Source organism: Heliconius melpomene, chromosome 14 (assembly GCF_056956725.1).
Source record: "Heliconius melpomene rosina isolate 202511_hmr_F chromosome 14, ASM5695672v1, whole genome shotgun sequence".
NCBI lineage: Eukaryota > Metazoa > Arthropoda > Insecta > Lepidoptera > Nymphalidae > Heliconius > Heliconius melpomene.
The window spans coordinates 4689142-4714129 of record NC_140402.1 but is presented as its reverse complement, the minus strand read 5'-3'; the positions used below and the strand labels follow the sequence as shown (position 1 = coordinate 4714129).

The window sequence follows — 24988 nt, the reverse complement described above, 5'->3', positions numbered from 1 at the left end:
CAATTTATGTCTCAGGACTTTTACAGAACTTATACTTCTTCCAGGGCTAGATACCATTAGGCTTGTACAATGTATATCTTAAATTATAATACAATATTTTATTCTAGAGGACCACTTTCCTCTTCAGCTCCAAATCTAATAATGCGCATCAGAATTTTCAACACATCAAGCGTCGCGCTAGTTCTATGTATAAATTTTCAAATATATCTTTTTATTAAACAAAGAGGTTGATTTACATTTTTCTATAACAAATTATCGTAAATATAAAAACTATTTATATAAAATCATTACATTCGGCCATCCGACTTCGTGCAATCTCCCGATGCACGACTACTCACAAAAACAGTACAAATCAACAATGTATTATTATAAACTCATTACATTCGGCCGATTACAAATAATATATGTATTGATATTGCCGCAGCCTACTTGACATCACTAGTTTCAACAAATACACAACTAATTAAATCATTGCGTCTTGAGCTAGTACAATCATATTATAACAAAATGCGCAATAGATACTAGACTTAACATATAATTTACAAAAAATAATTACTTTTGAGACCAGAAGACTTTTGGAGTTCTCTCAGAAGTTTAATCATATTATGTACATATAAAGAAATTGTAACTTATCGCTGCGTGGAAGAAATACGAGAAAATCTATCAATAAATAAAACATGTTTTGTTAAAATGTTGTCTGTCGGTTTTGTCGGTTTATGTGTCCCTGCGTTTGTCTGTACGCATATCCTGAGATTATGAACACTAAACATTTTTAGTAATAAAAGTTGAGCAAGTAAAGAAATATGTAGTATAAAGTTTAGTTTCAACTTAAAGTAACATCAATAATCATACACACAAATATAAATATTATGTTCTAATGCCCACTGGCTACATGTTTGTTTATCTCTACGTATATTGCACTCTTTACGTACATACTATTTAAAGTTTATTTCTTGCTGTTACCTATTATTATCTGTCAGTTCCGTTATTGAACTTTAATTTCACTCTTTAAATATATAAAATAATAAGGATAGCGTATTTATATTTGAAACTCCGCTAAAATTACAAATATCCTACGAAATACTTTATTGTCCATCATCAAATAAAGTGTAGTAAAAGAAAATGCTTCACATAAGAAAATGCACAGCAGGCGGCCTTATCGCTGTAAGCGATCTCTGCCAGGCTACCTTAAGGTGCACTCGGAAGTGTATGTCAATCGGTAGCCTACCGCTGCTTTATATCCTTATACACATACGTAATATATCCTATTATATTGTATAGAATTATTAATTATAATAAAATATAATTTCTAATGTCAACAAATATATATAAATACGGTCACGTTAATTTGTAAAGAAAAGGATACAAAAACTTAAATATGTCTAGGTCTAGGTCTTGGTATAAATAAGGATACCTAGGAAATATTATTAAGCAATTTTAATTAACACAATAGATGTATGTTGATAAGTATGTAAAAGAATCCATAACAGTACGTTCAGAAAAGTAAAAGGATCAAGGATATTACAGAGCCAAGTAGTGTGCATCTAGCTGGGCTTATAATGTTTGGATTGAGAACGTTACATTCGATAGGAATACAGCGTCGAGCTATTGGCATCATCAAAAATAAATATATATAATAACAATTTTGCAGTTGAGTTATAACAATTACTTCACATACATACTCATAATAAAATCGTAAGAGGTTCGGTCTTTACTTGAAAAATAAATTTTTTTAAAAAATGTTATTAACCTAATAGAACCCAAAACAATTATTTTTGAATTTTTGTTTATTTGTCCGTTTGTCTGTGCGTTTGTTATCTCAGAATCGACTTAACCGATTTAAATGCGGTTTTCACTATTGGGTTCTGGCAAGCTCCCGAAAACATATAGGGTTTATTTTATTACAATCGGTTCATAAACAAAAAAAATAAAAGTTATGCCAATTTAAAGTATTTAGTTCGACAAATTTGCTAATTGCCGTAACAGTTATTTTATACAAGTGTTTTACTGAACTGACTGAATCTTTAGTTTTCAATTCCTTTATTAATATTTCTATTTCAGGCGGGCGTAGCCCCGGACGGGCCCACTAGTAGTAAATAAATTCTTATGTAATGTAAAGAATAACCTCATGAGAAACACTATAACGATTTTACAAAGTTATTTTTTTATTTTAAAATCATCCAATATGAGAATTCCAATTTTAATTAAGTAGAACAACATGTTCCCTGAACTATTCAAGACCGACCTAAACACAGCAATCCCTAACCATGCCACGGAATGACATGCAAGGAGAGTTGGCTGTGGCTGAAATATTCGAAACGATCATCTGTTGAACTATATTTACATAAAAGTCATTTAAACCATCAAATATTCTTTGCGTTGTAAAATTTACTCGTTAAAGAACCGATTCCGAAAATTCCTCAAATTTTTGCAATTGAAATTTACTGAATTTAGGTAAAAAAATACATATATATATATCAAGGACGAGTAATTTCGACGGCTAAATCAAATTTTAAAAACTATGATTTATATAAATAAAAAATAATTTTCCGTATTATTTCTTAACGTATACACAATGCTACAAAAACTATTTTTTTAGTCCTATGTAACTTCCCTAGTAATTTCCTAAAAAATATTTCTTTTGAGATACTTTAATTTTTATAAATAAATTTAGAAATCTTTATTGCCCATTTACGCTTAATGACTAGAATTGGTTTATGAATAAAAACGCTATGTTAATATGAAGCACGTTTGTAAGACAAAATTGCTGCAAAATAACTTATTGAATCGGCCAAAAATGTAATTTTCAACGTATAAACATTGTTTCTAAGTCTACGTTGACGATGCGGTCCCAGAACGAAAATACACTAAATTGTGACCACCATGTTGTCATAAGGGGAACAAAATCGAGTTTAAATAACTACGTACGTAGCAGTTATTATTATTTACAGTTACCAGCAAACAAATTGCGATCTTTTACGAGCTACCAATTGTTCAAGTTTCGAGTTCGTAAGAGAGTAAACATCTATCTTCGTGACAAATTTGACTAAGACAAGGTAAGCAACAAACGCGGAACGCCATATTTTAATGCAGTAAAATCTCATCTACAACTAGAGCACTAACGCCTGCCTAGTCATCAGATGAATTTTCAAAAGGTAAGTAAACCCCTGGACAGAGGTCCAAGAGAGGTGAAGAGAAACTAACAAGTTTACTAGTCTTAGTTTACATGTTTATTAAATTTATGAGCTTAAGAAATGCAGATATTGACACTCGCTCTATGTGCGTTTCAATTCGCTACCATAAAGAAAATGGCAGAATACATAAATATACATTTTGTACTAAATAATATGTTTTGGAACTGGAGAAAAATATATATAAAGACAATATACTACCTTTTTAAACATAGCGTTTCATTTTTATGACCCCTGACAGATGTCTATAATTAATTGACAGCCTCGTACAAAGAATAAAATAGTGAATACGTGTGAATACAAAACCAACGTAAGAAAATAATTGCTATAAATCAAAGCAGACTGGATAACGCTAAAAGACATCAAAGTGAGATGATTCATTAATTGTGACTGTCGTTTCTCTAATTTACACATAATTTGCAACGTCTGTACATATTGTAATTATGCTAATAATAAAATTGTAACGTGTGTATGCTAATAAACTCTTATGTACTTAGAAACAAATTTAATTAATTTATTCCAATCACCCCAACCCGATATAAATCACATATATGAATTCTACTGGAAATAAAAAATGTCGAAACTTGTAGGTGGTACTACACTGGTGGCAGAACCTAATGCTGTGACTTTGTTATCGTGTTTCTATTTATCTTGTTTAATATATTTGTTGCCACAATAATTGATACATAAAAAATATATATCTTTCAATATATAAAATTTTGAACTAGCAGACCAAACTAACACTGTTATGACCTATGATATTTATGACACTAACGGTACCTGATCCTGATCCTGATCCTAATCCTGACCCGATACCCGAGTGAGACTAATTTTCTACTTTTAATGCATGATATCCGAGATAAATCAATAAATCTTCTGGTTTTTTTACATTTCTAATAGGTTTATCGAGTATCCTAATACAGAAAATAGCTTTTTTCTTTCGTTTTAACCAGATCTAAAAGTAAAGCTAAGGGTAATTTATTACAGAAATATTGATGTATATTTTTTATTGTCTAGTATTAGCTTTCATTTCTTTGAGAAACTGATCATAATTTCGCTCAAAGCACTTTATTAAACTTTTTGTAGATACGAATTATTTCCTCACAAGACCCATTATAAACAAACGAGCAAAATTTATACACTCATTTACTTATGTAAGCCAATTTTCTATACGTCACACAAACTGCGGAATTACATTTAAATGTGATCTATTAACTTTTAGAATACCAGTAACTAAAGTTTAACTTTAATTCTTATCTATTATACAGAAATTTATAAATCTAAACATTGCTTTTGTATACCAGTAAAAAGTTCCTTTGCTTGTCTTTATGTCACCGAAGCGCTTTATCACATCAGATGAACCGCTCATCAGAAGATGTAAATCACTCCTACGGCCGCGAAGATCTCGAAGTTTTGCATTTTCGATAAATTCCTTTTTTTTTGTTTGTCATTGCCATCATTCCACTGGGTGGTTCCTCTAGGGTGCGTCTCAGCATCCGACTCCATTTCCCTCAAATTAATGCAACAAATGTCATTAAAAACTAATAATCTTAATAAATTAATTGGTGTATTTATAAATTATCAATTCAAAAGCATTCTCTTTTAAATGTCATTCAAAAAATATTTAAAATGGATCGTCAAAATGTAAATAAATAAATCAGAATCAATCAAAAGAAAAAAAAATACTAAAATAATCAATATTAATAAACAAACATAATAATTTAAGCTTACATTACTTACAAAGACTACTACACACTATGCCTGACTGCCGCAATCATCAGTCACGAGCAGGCGCTTACTTAATGTTTTACTTTACTACCAAGCCCGACATACCGAGGCCACCACCAGCCTCGAGCAAGCAGGCTCTTACTCTAAATACATAATATCAATCATCAATCTTCGGCACGCTGACCGATAATTCATCTACGGCACGCTGACCGTTAATTCATCTATGGTATTCTAACCATTCTTCTGTGGCACGCTGACCACTAATTCATCTATGGTATTCTAACCATTCTTCTGTGGCACGCTGACCACTAATTCATCTACGGCATCCTTAGCCGTGTATCAATCTTTATACTATTCTATAAAATATACTTTATCTTCATACTATTCTAAGAAAATATACTTCATCATCACACTATTCTACAAAATATACTTCATCATCACACTATTCTATAAAATATACTTTATCTTCATACTATTCTAATAAAATGCATAATAACTCTTAAAGTGACTAAATTTTCAATCAAAAGCTCTCCGATCAATAATATCTACAAAAGCTAGCAGTGGAAAACTTGATTTCCATGTTTATGTTGTACGTACCTCACTTTGGGGCGGAATCTGGACCACTTCTGACTGTAAAGAAATCAAACACCTCGAGGCTTTTACAGAACTTATATTTCTTCCAGGGCTAAATACCATTAGGCTTGTACAATTTATGTCTCAGGACTTTTACAGAACTTATACTTCTTCCAGGGCTAGATACCATTAGGCTTGTACAATGTATATCTTAAATTATAATACAATATTTTATTCTAGAGGACCACTTTCCTCTTCAGCTCCAAATCTAATAATGCGCATCAGAATTTTCAACACATCAAGCGTCGCGCTAGTTCTATGTATAAATTTTCAAATATATCTTTTTATTAAACAAAGAGGTTGATTTACATTTTTCTATAACAAATTATCGTAAATATAAAAACTATTTATATAAAATCATTACAGAAGGGAATTGTTAACGATAATTTTTGTTATAATGTAGGAAATGTCGGGACCTAAAATGTTAGTAATATTTGTTGATGTAAAATAATCTATTTATTTATGTATTTTTTTTTCAAGTACTTGGTGGAAATTGAATTATTGCAATCCCCATATTTTCCCAATATTAGATTTAATTTAATTTAAACTAAAGTTTAATTTAAAGAAAAAGATTATTTTGTTCATATAAATACTTACAATTTATACGTCTTTTTGCATATTATGTAAAGCCAAAAGTGATTTTCTTAATTTGTTTACCTATTGTATATGAAAACAGGGTACGGTAAAAATATGAGGAACGAAAATATCTCAACACTAGGTTCCCAGGTTCCCCCTACAAAACCGCAATAATATACCTATATTTATATACAGTTGTTCAAACACTAAATTATGAATAAAAATTATACTATCTAATTTAGTTCGATTGCAATAACAATTTACATAGCAATTAAAATTGTAGATATTAAATATATTCCGATATTCCAAGTTAATTAAGACGACTATTGATAGAAATCAAATTTCGACACCAACCCTTTTGGATATCATCTTACAATTAGATTCATAAGTTAAATTATTACTTTATATTATATGTTTTCAAAGTATAATTGACTTATTAATTCATTACTTTAAGTGGGTTCAGCTTCACGCTGTACCCTAAATGTAGCAGAGAAGGCAGAGGAACCTGGTGTTAAAACACTCCGCTCCCCATTTTCCGCCGAATTCTGGAGGCATTGCTTGTTAAGTGACGGAGTCCTTACTAACATATACAAAGCTAGAGATATGTGAATAAGCTGCTACAATCAGGGTATTAAAGCCATAAATCACGCTAAGAGCAGTTCCCAATTTCCCACGTTCTTATCGTATAGTCTTATCCATTTTATTATTATTTATTGACTTTGAAGCTACGAAGGTTTTTCACAAAAATATATGAAAGTTTTCTTATAAAAAAAAAATAGTGTTGAGGCCTATCGTACCGCGTGTAAATGCCATAGGTTGTGGGTTCGATTCCAACTAGATATTCACAAAATTTGCCTCAATCTGATCTGACCTCATAACCTTCGTGTGAGGTTCAGAGAATTAATTGGATAACTCAAATACGTTACAATAACGTAATAATTAATTGTTAACTAGAAACCATTCAAATAGGATTGCGATTGATTTGTAATCTTTGCTTAAACAAAGCAAATACGACTTAATCCCCCCTAAGCCTCCAGGGGGGGATGGCGTGGAATGTGACGCATATGCTACACCTGCAAAGCTTGAGATATTGTGAATTATAGACGTCTTATTGGAAAATGGTCTGAAATAGATAGAAATATAAAAAATTATTCAGCTTCACGCTGTATCCCGCACTCAGCAGGGTAGGCAGAAGGAACCTAGTGTTAAGGCACTCCATTCCCCACTTTCTACTGAATTCTAGCGTGTTGAGTCGCAGAACTTTGCCGCGCTTTGCCTCGACACTAGAGCGCAGAAATAGAAATATAAAAGTAAATAAATATTTCACTTCCTCGAGTGGGGATCGAACCCACAACCGTCGCGTTACAGTCACACCCTTGTGCCGCTGCGCCACGACGGCCTCAATTCTCAAGTAATATTCACATATTTCGTTTCAGAAGCTGAAGAGGAAGAATGATTTGTGCTAGCTGGCGTATTATTCCATAGTCTCTCTATGTTATCTAATTCAGTAAATACGTATGTAGCGTGAAAAACAAATAAATTTCCTTTGTACGAGTTGTATTTGGACACAAAACTAGAGTAACTATAGCCCTATATATTTTTAAACATATATTTTTTTAATAAAGATGAATTATATATATTTATTTTATAATAAACAGTAAAAATAATAAAAACAACAAATATAATTTTAAAACAATATACGTTAGACTTCAAAGTCGCTTTTGTAAACTATGCATGTATTTCATAACATTTTTATTAAATTTCAATTTTCAACTGAATAGAAACTGCAATAACTCCCAACGAATTCTATAATATGAATATTACAAAATATTTTGTGATACAAAATGTAATAACGTTTTACCAAAATGGAGGTATGAATATTATAGTGAAAAATTTAAGTAGTTTTAACGAAATACCCACCGTTTTCATCCAGGTCTTAATAAAACACGCCGCGAACCTTTCTCTAAAATATTCAGAACTCTTCAATGTAGGGTAGAGTCAACAATGTCGGTGCAAGGACCGTATCATAAATGTTAAAAGCCTCACTTAAATATAAACTACTGTTAAAGTAACGTAGATTTGAACTAGAAAAAATACATTAAAAAATTAATGAATTATTTTTAACTTTACTAGTTTAGCTTTACTCAGATTTACAGAACTTTTTTTTGTTTACATTTTGTCTCATGCCATAGTGAATAAGGTATAAACACACAAAAAAACCCTACTTCACGCTGTACCTCGCACACAGCAGCGTAAACAGTCCTCTGTCTATGGAATGTCATAACACTTAGTAGGTTTCCTACCCTACATAGTGTTATGACACTTCGTTCCCAACGTTCCGCCGAATTCTGTATGCATCGCGTGTTAAGTGGCCGCGCTTTGAGTTGATACCAGAGCGGAGAAATGAAAACATAACACTAAAAGAAACTTTAGTACAATTTTAGTGATATAACAGTTTTGTATTGACTGATTAGTTGTGAAGGGTCTGATGACAGCAACATATTTTCAGCCTGTTTCTTCAAAAGTACAATTTTTTCCCTTCATCCACAACAATCGCCTTGTTAGCTTTATCCATGACAAACTGGTGAAGAATAAATAAAGATCAACCCTTCCTCGCAGCCACGTACCATCTTTCCTCGTGATAAATTATTCGTGACATGCATTTAACTTGGTGTATAATAAAAAAAACGTAAAACAGAGATGGTCTTAAACGAGCTCTTACTTCAAAGCTATTTGGAATATTACAAAACTTTTGTAATATAACATAACTTTTAAAGCCGTCGTAGCGTAGGATCACAAAGGTTCGATGCTCAGGCGTTGAGTTACGCCATTCAACGTGCAATGCCTCAGAAAAAATCGAAAAAGTAAAGTTCGGCGGAGTGTCTCAACCCTAGATTCCCTCTGCTTCTTGGGATACAGCGTGAAAGTGATTTAATTTAATTTTAATCAATATCTATAAAAACATACTAATTCTAATTATATACTAGTATATGCGACAAATTTAGGCATTATGTAAAATACTACTTTATGAGATGTTCACAGATTCCCTTTATCTTCGAAGCTACAAATTTCTTTGAAGTTTTTTTCCCTTGTTCAATGGAGTAGAAACATTGATGTAGGTTCACACCTTTCATTGACTTTTGTTTAGACATCGACATCGAGGTTTTATATAGACTGTAAACAACGTTCTATAGCATTTATGGAAAAGTAGTATATAATTTATTTATAATATCCGTAAATACTAACAGGTACTTTTAGTAAATATGGGTACCTTTTTAATATAATAATAGTATATGAAATTGAACTTCTCAGGACTTATATACGTAAGCTTTATTCTTTTTTCAAGTCTATCTATTATATGGCTACTACGATATATTTCTATAATAGAGACTAGTCGGTACAAGCGTGTCACAGTATAAGTCGCGAGTTCGATTCCCATTAGAGGAAATTAAATATTTATTTTTTTTCATTTCTTAGCTCTTATGTCGAGGTTAAAGTTAAGGAAAAACAAACTATTGCACTTTCAATCTACCTTGTTATTTGTGGGTTACAGCATGAAGCTAAGAGAGAAGAAAGAAAATGTATTTCTTATATACTAGTGTGTTTTTTCAGTTAGTTGTTTAGGTAGCTCCCTTCGTAGTTCCTTAGCTAAAAAAACCAAAAGATAATAATTTCCAAAATATCATACAATTAACGGTATAGGTTAACAAAATAATATATCATAAAGAACCTGACCAAGTCAATTATTATCTTTTTATATACTTCCTATATACTTTTTATATAGCATTAAAATTAGACAAAATTCTCTCTCTCTCTTTCTCTATTAATGCATTATTAATTAGCATACTATCCACACCAGCTAACTCCAGAATGGTCGTTAGTGAGGTCACCGCAGTATGGCATGGGTTTACTCGACTCGACAGCTAGGTACGTCGTTCTGCCTTTGGGATTAACCGGCAATTAGCTTACAGCTCTAGTGCAGATAAGCTACGTTATTTATGGCGTTCTAAATATATCTTATTATTTTTAGCAAATAATTTAATAAATTCAAATTCAAAATATTCTTTATTCAAATAGACTATTATTATAAGCACTTTTGAATCGTCGAATGAACATATGAACAAAAAGCTACCACCGGTTCGGAAGGCAGTTCTGCTGAGAAGAGCCGGCAAGAAACTCAACAGTTGCTCTTTTCAAAGTCAAAGTCAATGAATGGTACAATTTAGGAAGCCGTCGTAGCTCAGTGGCAAAATCGTGTTAGTAAACGTGTATTATATTAATTTCTTCGCTCTGGTAACAAGGGAAAATACCGTGCCCGGCCATTCTCCTCATCCTTAAAAAATCGGCAGAAAGTGGGGAATGAAATGTCTTAACTTAACACTAGGTTCCTTCTGTATCCTATATATAGCAGACCAGTGATAACACTATGCGTGAAGCTGAAAGAATATTATTACAATACAATATTACTTAAAAAGATTTGTTATTATTTAAAAGTATATTTTAATAAATAATTTGTATACGCACAAAATATTCCTATAATGCTTACATTAGCTAGCTATACGTCGTTACTTCTTAAATAAAATATAATTAAATAGGTCGTACTAAGAACATGTCCCAGAGGGTTCGAGACGTAGGCGATGACGGGAAATATCTCATCCAATTTTGTATTTGTTTAATTTTTGGATTTTATAATAGAAATGTATTAAGAAGAAAGACCTTACTACAAATTAAATTACAGGATTATTTTCTTTTTTATATAACAAATAAAAATATTCCTTACGCAAACTCTAGGATTTTTTAATGTATAATAATTATGTAAAATATATAATATTTTTCGGTACTGAAAGGCTGGCACACAATACATAAACTAGAAAAGTTGGGATTTGACAAGAGGATTTCTCAAAATAAATACGGGTTTTACGTCTATGTAATATGTACCTAAATTAAAACTATTAATTATTGTCTACTAAATTAAAACGATTACATAAACAGAATATCTTTCTATGTATTTAATATTTAAAATGTACTGAAAATCCATTAAAAAAAACAAATACATTTTATAAATATATTCCAATAAATAAAATAATTGGCGGAAGACTAACAGAATGTAATAAAAAATAAAGAATAGTATAAAGAGAAGGCAGAGAGAACCTAGTGTTAAGACACTCCGTTACCTCTTTTCAGTCGAATTCTGGAGGCATTGCGTTGCGAAAACACCACCTCGACCTCAGAGCGAAAAAATGGAAATATTAAATATTTCATTTCCTCGAGTGGGAATCGAACTGACAACCTGTTGCTTCTACAGTTACACTTTGTGCTCCTGTACCATAACTGGCCTCATATTTATGTTATCTTAACATTAAATTATTTGCTAGAGAGCACACTTTTCTCGACGTGGAAATTGAAGGAAAACGATAGGTACTTGTTAATTAATTAGGTGAAGTGCGGGGATGAAAATAAGTGCTTTTCATTAGGACTATATAATTGAAAAAAATGTCATTATTATCGCGCAAAAAAAAAAGAGCTTCACGCTATATCCCGCACACCACAGGGTAGGCAGAGGGAATCTAGTGTTAGAGCACTGCGTTCACTTTCTGCCGAATTCAGGAGGCATTGCGTGTTGAGTGGCAGAACTTAACGCACCGCTACGCTTCGACACCAGGGCGAAGAAATGGAAATATAAACGTAAATAAATATTTCACTTCCTCGAGTGGGGATCGAACCCGCAACCGTCGCGTTACAGTCACACCCTTGTGCCGCTGCGCTACGACGTCCTCATCGCGTATCTATCTGTACTAATATAATAAAGCGGAAGAGTTTGTTTGTTTGTTTGTCTGTTTGTTTGTTTGTTTGTTTGAACGCTAAGATCTCTGGATCTACTGGTCCGATTTTCATTGTTTTTGTTTTGTATGAAAGCTGCATTCTTCAGAAGTGCTATAGGCTATATAACATTACATTACACATATATACTAATATATTTTAAAGTACTTTCTAATTTGACATGCAATTTATTCTGCCATGTTAATAACAACCGTCGCGTCGCTACGCAACCGTTACCGCGACATTTTGACATTCATCCTTATGAAAATAAATATAATAGTCACTCTTAACATTTTATCTAGATTGAAATTATAGTTTACTGTATAACATACTAATAAATAATTAAGGAGATGTCACTGATTCCAAATGACCTAGCCACCTAGCGGGCGGCACAGTATGACCGACGCGAACGGGCAGATGACGTTGACGGTTTTATAAATTTTCATACATTTTCAAACTTTATTTGTTGTTTATAATTAATTTAAAATACACTTTGATTCTCTTCTTATTTTATTTGATATTGCCCGCTAAAATTATCCTACTTAATAGAGAGAAATGTTTAGTTATTTCGTAGAGTCGATATCTATGTACGCACGTACGGAAAACTTTAGGTACTTTTTCTAATATTAAGAATACCTATCCTTTAGTTACTTTTAATCCTTTTGTTAGTTCATTTCAATAACTCAGATAATTTTTTCTAATAATGTGTATCTACTTATTATTCTTTTTGATTATTTGAGCTTATATTCTCTTACTAATTCTATTGAGAATAGAAAATAATTTAATGAATATATTTAATAAATATTCTTACAGTTGAAGCAGGCGTAGCCGCGTCCGGGTCCACTAGTAAGTATATATTAATATATTTTTAAGCTTCATGCTGTTTCTTGCATATAGTAGAGTAGGCGGTGGGAACCTAGGGTTAATATTATCGTACCTAACGTACCTAGAGGGCGCAGTAGCGCAGGGACACAAGCGTTTGACTGTAACGCGACCGTTGTGGATGCGATTCTCACTCGAATTTTATTTATTAATATTTTTATTATTTATTTATAAATAATTTCATTTCTTCCTTTCGCAGCGTTTAGTTCTGCCACGCAACACGCAAAGCCTTTATCTGATTTATTTTGATTTTTATGAAGGATATTAATGTTTCATTTATTAGATTGGGCCTTTAAAATTTTACTTGAAAAATGACTTTTTTTTTACTTTTTCTTCAGCTTCAGGCTGTATTTGTTAAGACACTTTGATCCCATTAAGACACTTCCGTTTCCTACTTTCGTCGAATTCCGGATGATGATGATGATGATGATGACAAAGCGAGAAAATGATAATATTGAATATTTCATTTCTTCGAGTGGGAATCGAACCCACAACCTGTCGCGTTTATAGTATCACGCTTATGAAAAAAATGTTTAAAAATAATTTCTTAATAACTCTACTTTCCTTCCTTACATAAAATATTCCACTAAGTGAGGGTTGCAAATAAACATGCTCCATATTTAATGAAAGTGTGCGTCGACGCGGAAAATGACAATCAACAGCCAAATAAATTAATACTAATTTCACTGATATTACTTGGTTATTAATAATAATATTAATTATATATAGAACACACTAAAAAGGCAGTCGTAGCGCAGATACTAGCTTGTGACTGTAAACGCGACAAGTTATGGGTTCAATTCCCGGTCGAAGAAATTAAATATTTATTAAAATATATATTAAAATTAAATATTTATTAAAATATATCGAAACACAGCGCGGCGTTGAGTTCCGTCACTCAACATGCAATGCCTCCAGAATTCGGCGGAAAATGGGTACGGAAGGTCTTAACATAGGTTCCCTCTGCCCACCGTGCTGTGATGCGGGATACACCGTGAATCTTAAAAATAATAATAATACTAAATTTCATATGAAATGCTTATTGTAATTAATTAATTAAAGAACACACCCACTGAAAAGTTATTTAAATTTCAATATTTGCTTAACTTTATAATAACAAAGTGAAGCTCGGCGTTGAATTCCGGCAATCATCTGGCAGAAAGTGGAAACGGAGTGATAGTGTTGAGTTGATGGTGGATAATAAAAGTCTACTCACGTTTAGCACTGAGTTTAACCACACCACTTAATATGTAGATACATATATATATATATATATATATATATATATATATATATATATATATATATATATATATATATATACAACAAAGTCAACCACAAACATATATATATAAAAGAACACAATAATTACAATGATATTAACAAATAACTGACAAAACAATGGAACGTATGTAAAGCATATCGAGTGTCAAGCATCGACTAGTTGTAAAATGTACCATCGACAAGAGGGTAGACGTAAATGTTAGAACACCGTACCGGTTCAGTCGACGGCTGGCGGGCGCTTTCATATAAACATACTAAATACGAATATGTAATATAAAATATGTAAATTCTATTAAATGTATGTATGACAAGTGATAAATAAATTGCAATATTGAAATATATAAATGACACATATTAAATAAACTATAAATATAAATAATAGTTTCCTACACGGAGTGTCCCAACACTTCCCCCTCCCTCCTATAGAAGCTCCTATAGCAGTAAAGCTGAAAAAAATATATCTAAATTTATTCTTATTTGTGTCTAAAAATCTAAAATCTATATATATAAAAGGATTGGTCCTCACTGACTGAGGTAAGACGCACGCACGGCCGTAACTGCTGTGCGTAGAAACGTGAAATTTGGACAGATATTTACTTTAGTAATCTGGACATCCACTAAGAAGGGATTTTGAAAAACTTTAACCCTAAAGGGGTGAAATAGGTGTTCAAAGTTTGTATGGAAAAAATTTTAAATCGTCACCGATTTTTATAAAATTTGAAATTTAGATTTTTAAAAGTATTTAATTGAACACGTGTTTCATCGTTTTCTAGAATTCTCCCCCTAAGGGTGCAAATAAGGGGTTGAAACTTTGTATAGGTTTTTTTTAAATCGTCACCAATTTTTATAAAATTTGAAATTCAGACTCTTAAACGTATATAATTAAACACATGTTTAATGGTTTTCTAGAATTCACCCCCTAAGGGTGCAAATAAGAGGTTGAAAGTTTATATGGAAAAATCTTCAAACCGCCACCGATTTTTATAAAATTTGAAATTTAGACTCTTAAAAATATATCATTGAACACATGTTTCATGGGTTATTAGAATTCCCCCTAAATACGCAAGCGAAGCTGCGCGCGTCCGCTAGTCTATCTATATATATAAAAGGACTTGTCCTCACTGACTGAGGTAAGACGCACACACAGCCGTAACCGCTGATGGTAGAAATGTGAGATTTGGACAGATGTTTACTTTCGTAATCTGGACATCCACTAAGAAGGGATTTTGTAAAATTATAACCCTAAAGGGGTGAAATAGGGGTGGAAAGTTTGTATGGAAAAAAATTTAAATCAGCACCGATTTTTATAAAATTTGAAATTTAGATTTTTGAAAGTATTTAATTGAACACGTGTTTCATCGTTTTCTAGAATTCTCCTCCTAAGGGTGCAAATAAGGGGTTGAAAGTTTGTATGGAAAAATCTTTGAATCGCCACCGATTTTTATAAAATTTGGAATTCAGACTGTTAAAAATATTTAATTGAACATGTGTTTCACGTTTTTTTAGAATTTTTCCCCTAAGGGTGCCAATATGGGGTTGAAAGTTTGTATGGAAAAACCTTTAAATCGCCACCGATTTTTATAAAATTTTAAACTTAGACTCTTAAAAATATACCATTGAACAGATGTTTCGTGGTTTATTTTAATTCATCCCCTAGGGGTGTAAATAAGGGGTTGAAAGTTTGTATGGAAAAATCTTCAAATCACCACCGATTTTTATAAAATTTGAAATTTAGACTCTTAAAAATATTTCATTAAACACATGTTTCACGATTTATTAGAATTCACCCCTATATACGCAAGCGAAGCTGCGCGCGTCCGCTAGTGTTATATAAAATTACTACGAAATAAAATATTTATGTACATTATTTCTTGCGAACTGAAGCTTAACAATTAAATATTAACAGAATCTTAACACAGCTCTAGCTTTCATATCAGATATCTGGTTTATTATTTCTCTTCTTGTGTTTATTATAACAAAACTAAAATCAGCTTTAAACTGTATCCTGCATATAGCAAGGTAGACACAGGGAACCTTGTGCCAAGACAATCCATTCCCCACTTTCCAATGAATTTTCGAGCCATTATGTGTTGAAAGGCGGAAATGAAAATATTTAATTTCCTCAAGTGGAAATCGAACCAGCAACCTGTCACGTTTGCATTCACTCACTTATACTTATGCCGCGACGGCTGGTCTTAAAATAAAATGTAAATTACAAGAAAACACTTTAGTAAAACTAGACTTTTCTTTCATAACTACGCTCTACCTTTTAAAATAAAATGCTTTGGACCACATCTCGGAATTTCTAAATATAGAAATATTTCAAACATTAATATATAAAAAATATTTTTTTGATAAATCAGAAATAGCGGCTTCTCTCCTCAGACTTGCCAAATTGTGTTATTTTAACGGAAGCAAAATACAGAAAAGGTCCCGGTACTACCAATTTCCGTTGTCGAATGGAGTAATGGAGCGAAGCGACGGCGTGGCAATTAGGTCTTACAGTCGAATCCATCCAAGGTCTCGTTGGGGTGTTTTTAACCGACTTCTGTAAGAAAAGGAGGTTGTAATTCGACTGTATTTTTTAATGTCTGTATCTCGATTATGTAAGTAATAATTACTTGATTTAATTTAGTATAGCTAGATTCATTAGAGGCCGGTGTAGCGCAGGCGAAGGTTGTGAGTTCGGTCACCACTCGGGAGGACTGAATTATTATTTATGAATATTTTCATTCCTTCGCAAATAAAAAATACTGTTTTTTCATCTACTCAGCACTAAATAACAATTTTGAAAACATTAACTTTGCACCGCTATAGTTAAAATATCAACAAATTAAACAATTTCCTTTCCTTCCTATATATCTACCTACATAAGACAAATAATCAATAGGTAAGTAGAAGTACTTACTAAAGTCAACACGCACATTCACGCGTTTCAGCTTAACTTTGTTTTAAGTTGTCAATGAGTTCTACATAAGTTTTAATAGAATAATCAACGCCCTCGCGCGATTGTTCTCATTCCCAGATGCTTGGCTGGTGTGCTTGTTACGCAAACATACTAAATTCGCGATGAAATAACATTTTAAGACTTAATTCAATTTGTGTGTAGAAGTTTCTATAAAGTCAGAGAAAATTTTATAGCGTTTATATTGGTAGTATTTAGTAATATTTATTTTAGTATTTAATAATAAAATGACAGTTCGACTCGGAGGGGGAATTTTCATCATCCCGGCCTGGCAAGTACTGGCGGCGTTGAATGCTGCCAGTAGATACGCAATGGCTTGAATTTGGATGGGCGAAAGGGTTTTGTAAAATAAGGGAAGATCCCAGATCAGGAAACTGACAAAACACCATTACAAAATTGTAATAAATGTAATAATACAATATCGACTACCCAATATCATGAATTTTATTAATAAAAGAGATGCATTTTAGAATATTTTATTTGTAGGCAGACAAAGCCTAGTGTGAAGGCTCTCCGTTCCCCACTTTTCGTCGAATTCTGCAGGCATTGTATTTCCATTTCTCTGCTCGACACCAGAGCAGAGAAATGGAAATATAAATTTAAATAGAAATGGAAATATCGATTTCCTCGAGTAGGAATCGGACCTACAACCAGTCAAACTTGTACGTTTTCCAAATAAAAAAAAATGGTAGATATTTTTAAGGTTTAAATAATCATATTTCAAGTTAAATGTAAATAAAAAGACAGAAAACAGCTATATTATACTTTCATTTTATTATTTTAAAGCATCCAACTCTATTACATACAAACCTCTATACACATTCACTCACAAATGTCATTTGGTTTTAATTATGCCAAATATATATTATTCAGTTTAAAAACATTAAAAACACAATAAGTATATATAAAAGAAAAATAAATTTAATATTATTATTTATATAGAAAATAAAAAAGAAAATAATAAAATCTAGTTTGTTTTTTAAATATATCAATAATTGTATGAATACATTTATATATAAAATTATTTAAATGTACTAGCCGACGGAACTGTAACAATGTATGAAAAATAATATAATGTATATACTAAGTTTATTGGCATAAAATTTAATTTTAACTATAGTTCATTCTATTCTGACGACTCCCTTGTGTTCTGGGCATCCCCCTTGGAAAGTTTTGCTTGTCAGTCCTTATTGTCACATCTGATGATCAATTGGTCCAAAGTCTAAAAAAAATAACACATTAATTTTAATTAGTTATGTTTTTTTTTAGATTCACGCTGTAAATAAGAACGGAGTGTCACAGATACACATTGGGTTCCCAGGTTCCCACTGCCTACTCTGCTATGTGCGGAATAGTCTTTGCTATAGTTATTTTATTTTAAACTAGCGGACGCGCGCAGCTTCGCGTGCTTATTTAAGAGTGAATTCTAATAAACCACGAAACGTGTTCAATGAAACGTTTTTAAGAGTCTAAATTTCTAATTTTATAAAAATCGGTGATGATTTAAACATTTTTCTTATTGATTATTATTTGTTACTTCAAATGGACATGCTATTGTCTTTTTTGTGCTCGTACAATTTTTTTTAAATATTCAATTTTTACTATATACTGAATTGTATTTCGAAAATATAAATTTGTCTAAATAATATGAACTCAACATGTCAATAATATGACCACTTACTATTTTTTTTATTTTTTTTTCAGCTTCACGCTGTATCCCTCATTGAGCAAGGTAGTCAGACGGAGCCTACTGTTAAGACACTCCGCTCTCTATTTTCCGCCAAAGTATATAAAAATACTAAATACTCGTATATGATATCGTCGAATGGGAACTGAACCCATAACCTGTCCTTTGCGCTACGACTGTCCTTTATATTTTCTTCCTCTTCTACAATTTTTATATAAATCGCTTAAATTCTTAGCTTTTCAATTTGAACATAATAATATAAGAATGTTATACTTTCAAGTAGTATTTCCAGCTTAGAAGCATATTAAATTTCTGTAGCAAAATTTTAACATAGCATCTGGCTACCTTGAACCCGAGCCTCTTGCGTAACTTGAAGTGCTTTAGGCAAGTTAACTGTAGTACTGTGTTCTCCACAGTTTTAATTGTGTAAAATCTATAGGAAAAGTACTAGAAAAGATAAAAACTTAACGTAAATTAATTTAACTTCACGCTTTATCCCTAGGGGGGTAATCAGAGAGAACGGAGCGCCAAACTCTACGGTCTCTACATACCTCTTTCGCCTCGTCCACTAGAAAACATATGTAAATATTATGCATATATATGATTGCGTTACAATTATAAAATAACTAGCGGACGCGCGCAGCTTCGCTTGCGTATTTAAGGGTGAATTCTAATAACCCATGAAACATGTGTTCAATGAAATATTTTTAAGAGCCTAAATTTCAAATTTTATAAAAATAGGTGGCGATTTTAAGATTTTTCCATACAAACTTTCAACCCCTTATTTGCACCGAATGTGAATTCTAGAAAACCATGAAACATATGTTCAATTAAATATTTTTAAGAGTCTAAATATCAAATTTTATAAAAATCGGTGGCGATTTAAGAATTTTCCCATACAAACTTCAACCCCTTATTTGCACCCTTAGGGTGTGAATTCTAGAAAACCATGAAACATGTGTTTAATTATATTAATTATAATTATCTTATATATATAAAATCGAAAGGTCACTCACTCATCACGAAATCTCAGAAACTACATGTGTTAGGAATCTCAAATTTTGCATAGGAGTTACTTATAGGACGTAGGTGCTCGCTAAGACGGGAATTTACAATATTCGACTTCTAAGGAGTTGTTTTTGGGGTCGAAAGTTTGTATGGAAAAATTTTTAAATCGCCACCGACTTTTATAAGATTTGAAATTTAAACTCTTAAAATTAATTCATTGAACATGTGTTTCATGGTTTATTAGGATTCACCCCTAAAAGGGCAAATAAGCGGGCGAAGCTGCGCGCGTCCGCTAGTATATATATATAAACATGTTTATAAAAATAGGTGGCGATTTAAAGATTTTTCCATACAAACTTTGAACCCCTATTTCACCCCTTTAGGGTTAAAATTTTTCATAATCCCTTCTAAGTGGATGTCCAGATTATGAAAGTAAACTTTTGTCCAAATTTAACGTTTCTACCATCAGCGGTTACGGCTGTGCGTGCGTCTTACCTCAGTCAGTGAGGACAAGTCCTTTTATATATATAGATATTGAAAGTCAGTAGTAATACAAAATATTTTTTTTATATAAGAAGAATAAATTTTACATATTTAAAAATATAAAAAAACACTCTTTCGACGGTGGGACAAGGGTCCAAGCCATACCTTCACGAGATCTCGAGAAAATGTTCTTAATAGACGGATAGAGAGACAACAAAGTGGTCCTATAAGGGTTCCGTTCTTACCTTTTGCGGTACGGAACCCTAAAAAGTATCCAAAAATTTTCGTATTATAAATTGTAAAATACGTAGATAAATATTGGAAGATTTATTATATTGAAGTACTTCATAGTTTCTATTTTCTTTCTATGCATTGACGTCAATAGATATCTTGTCGATTCATAAATATATTTTGATTCATTTTTACTACGCGATTTCAGAGCAAAATATAACGATATTTTTTGTTATTCATTTCAGAAATGTTTGTTGTTTGTTTTCCTTGTAGATTTGAACTTTATACCAATAGAAATAAGTTTAATTCTTAATATATCGACAACGTCTAAATCAAGAACTAATTTCTTATTGCTATGTGAAATTGAAGATATCTAACAATAAATATTAGAGGCCAGTCTTGGTGCAGGGGCACAAGGTGTGCCTGTAAACGCGACTGGTTGTGGGTACGATCCCCACTCGAGGAAATAAAATATTAATTTACATTTATATTTCCATTTCTTCGCTCTGGTGTCGAGGCAAAGCCCGTCGCTCAACACGCAATGCCTGCAGTATCTTAACACTAGGTCCCCTCTACCTACCCTGCTGTGTACAGGATTCAGCGTTAAGCTAAAAAATATAAATATTTGAATAAGTTAAAAGTATATGTATGACATATATAATAAATATTGTTTTATGTATTTGCATCACAAAATTAAAGCTCTAAAACGAGTGTTACTACGGATTATGTAATGAAATAAGTAAATAATGAAAATGGATAAAATAAATAGATAAATATTTGTAAAAAATATTAAAAATATATATATAAAAACGTTTTATATTCACATTTTGTGGAAAAAATATTCTTAGTTTCTAAAGTGGACTTCAACGTCGGTGACAGCTTATATTATAAACTTTTATAAGCTTAACAATTGCTAGATATGAAAAGAAATAGATTGCGGTTTTAAAATTTTAAATTACTTTTCCATTAACTATATAAGCTTAATTTGATAAAAAAAAATATAATAATGGTGACTTCTCCCGTTTAAACTATACGATTTTTTAAGTAAGTATATTTAAAAAAAAAGATTGATTGAGATTAACTCGGACAAGCAGACAAATTTTTTAATTGTTTTAAGTGTTTTGGTGTCCTATAATTTACTATATGCATTTGGAAAAACTTGGTTATTTTGTAATCAAAGACAGACACCTTATTTTTTATATATATAGATAAAGAAACAACGAGATTTCGTCAATTAAAGTGTAAACGTGACTGATTGATCTTTGCTCTTGTAAATTTTTCCGTTATTTTCACTGGTGAATGCGGAAAATCGATATTTCAACAAGTTGTTTGTGCTGAGATTGTCGTTTGCCTCACATTCGTTGAGAAGGTTAACACACGACGCTGAGCTCTCAAATGAAACGTGACTGTGCGAAGAGGGCGATGCTTAAACATTCCAGATTTAGCCTAATTAATACACAAAGATGCTAAAATTCGGCGGAAAGTGGGGAACGGAGTGTATTAACACTATGTCCTCTCTGCCTACCCTGCTGTGGACGGGATTCAGAGAGAACTTGATTTATTTATTTTTTATTTACACTTTTCTCCGATTTCTGGCGGCATTGCGTGTTAAGTGGCGGAACTCAACGCCGTTCTTTTCCTCATTATCAAACCGGGAAAATTAAAATATTTAATATTTCATTTCTCCGAGTAGGAACCGAACCCACATCAATCGTGATTACACACGTAGCAGTCACGAGCTTGTGCCTTGCGTCACTTGGCCTCGAACTACAACTTCAAAAGGAACAAAAATAAAAATAACAGAATAATATAGAAGTCTTGAAGATATGGAAGAAAGTTTGACAATAAGTTCTAGCTTCTCGAGCACTGTCCGAGCCATCGTTGTTTGCAACTTGTCAGAAACACGTGAGGCAGTTAGTCTCAGTTACCTCTATATTTTTATATTCCTATGATACTATAGATATATATTTACCTGTATGTTTATTTTCTTTATTTTTCTCAATTTTACGCATTATCCTAAAACATAATGTGGTTTAGGATAATGCGTAAAAATGGTTTTTTTTTCAGCTTTACACTTGAAGCAAGGTAGCCAAACGAAGCCTAGAGTTAAGACATTCTTTGTATTGACACCAGAGCGTAGAAATGAAAACATTAAATATATCAGGGATCTAGTGCAAATATCAAAAGAAGTGGCTTCTAAATTAAAAAATCATTTTCATATTTTTAAAAATAATAAATTATAAATTTTCACGATTCATTCTAAATATTAATAATATAAAAGATATATTTAACATTGTAAAGATAAAATATTAATTAACTGTTACCTTTTTCTGGATTCGGAAGCTCATATTATAACGTTACTCTTCTGCTTATCCAAAATGCTGAATCACTACGATCCATCACAATTTGTCTTTAACGCTATAACCTGTTTTCATTGAGTAACGAGCCTATACTTATATTTAGCTAAAATAAGAAAAATATTTATTTTTATAATTTAGTTTAGAGACTTAAAAAGGAAGAGTCTACAAATGAAAAGAAATACTGTGAAGATTTGTAATTACTATGAATATATATTTATTATACATTTTCACGCTGTTTCCCGCACACAGTGGAGAAGGAACCTCGTGTTAAGACATTTTGTGAGTGGCGGGACTCTATGCGTTGCCTCGACACCAGAGCGAAGAAATGGAAATATGAACGTAAATAAATATTTCACTTCCTCGAGTGGGGATCGAACTCACAACCGTCGCGTTACAGTCACAGCCTTGTGCCGCTGCGCTATGATGACTTCTAGATATAATATGAAATATCATTTTTTTTTAAGCTAGGAAGTAAACGTGTTCTCATTCTGTAAAACGGGCCTCATTCCTGTTAATGGCATCTTTTTTTCCGTGATGGTTATTATACGTCGCGTCGTCGTTAAATTTTGGATTTAAATAATTTTTCACATTCTTTTTTACAAAGTTACCTTCGGAATTTGTACTATAACTATTTAAACTTAAAGGATTCATAAAATAAACTCTTTTGATGGCAAAAAATAACATTCTTATAGTCGTAATATTTATTTATATATATATATATATATATATATATATATATATATATATATATTATCAGATTTACATACATACTCGTACTATATTGAGTGAAAGTGTCTTAATGGAAACGGAGTGCCTTAACAATAGGTTTTCGAGTTCCTTCTAGCTACCCTATTATATGCGGGATATACGTACATACTATGGCTGAAAGTTAAAGTTTAATAATTTGGTCTTTCAACTAATCTACTCTAACTCTACTCGTATTACATTCATCTAACGACAGCTAAAATTCTTGTTAGCAACTGATAAAATAAAAATGCCGACGAAAGTTAACTGGTTCACACGGAAAATATTTAAAAATTTGCGTAGATTTTTCTTTCAATTTCACGCTGTTGACGGTTGACCTTCGAAAACACACTATCAATAATACTGCAGGAAGGTCACGTAAAAAGTATGAGGACCGGAAGGTACCTTTGAAGAGGTTGATGACAGTGCATGAGATATAGCAGAGAGTGCAACGTTTGGCGCTCCATTCGCTGTGGCTACCCCGGTAACGAAAAGAAAACAATAGTTGATATACTGTAGCTTAAACTGTCAAAATACATGTAAATAAATAAATAAAAAAAAATAAATAACAAAACCCTTTTATTTCTTGCTAAGAAAGTTATTAACGAAAAAGAATGTAGTTTTTAGTTTTTTCATTTTTGATAATTGTTTGCAAGAACCCCTTTTCAGGTGAAGGCCTCCTCCAATGCTTACCAACGTTCCCTATTTTGAGCAATTTTAGTCCAAGAGTGACCAGCCAACCTAGCTATATGATCTTGCGATCTCGTTAGCGGCCTTCCTCTGAGTCGCTGGCCCACATATGAGGGTAAAATATATGTATAATATTAAAAATACGATCACTTATTTTCACTATATAATTTCACTATATTTCTCTATATATTTTATAGTATCATAGTTTTTTTCTCAGTATTTTCGATTGGTTATTTTATTGGCAAAAAATAATATGTTCAGTTGATAAAATGAAGTGTGTCCTAATAGATTATCTAAGTACTTATCTCATACTAATAATCTATATTTTAATTAATATATTTGCGTTTAATATTGTGAAAATATAAGTATCACGAAAAATATCCTATTTTTAAGGTAAAAAAAGAAGAAAAGATATTCTGTATTCACAAATAACTTATTATAATCTATCTAGCTCGAGAGAACTTTGTACTTATTTTAACGTAGTAAGGTTCTTCTTAATGCTTGAATGAGCACTTAGACGTTTACACAGTTTAAAAGCTAGCACTTAAAGTATCGAGTTTGATTTAAAATTTATCTTAGAAAGGATGGATCGCTTCCTTTATCGTTTTCATTTAGTAGTAAATTAAAAAAGGGTATAAAGTGGAATTTCTTAGGTACTAGTAGGTAATAATTATTTTTTTTATTCAATATTAAAAAAAGTAAAGTA

The 24988-nt window shown here is 31.8% G+C and overlaps 1 protein-coding gene across 1 annotated transcript in view; it reads right to left on the bottom strand.

The window, feature by feature from the left end:
- Dh44-R2 (Diuretic hormone 44 receptor 2) overlaps window positions 1-14090 on the bottom strand; it is a 166282-nt gene extending 152192 nt beyond the window's left edge. Inside the window, exon 1 of the mRNA XM_085197033.1 lies at window positions 14047-14090. The gene's annotated coding sequence lies outside the window, so the exon portion shown is untranslated. The remainder of the gene's footprint in view (window positions 1-14046) is intronic.
- Between the last annotated feature and the right edge of the window lie 10898 nt (window positions 14091-24988).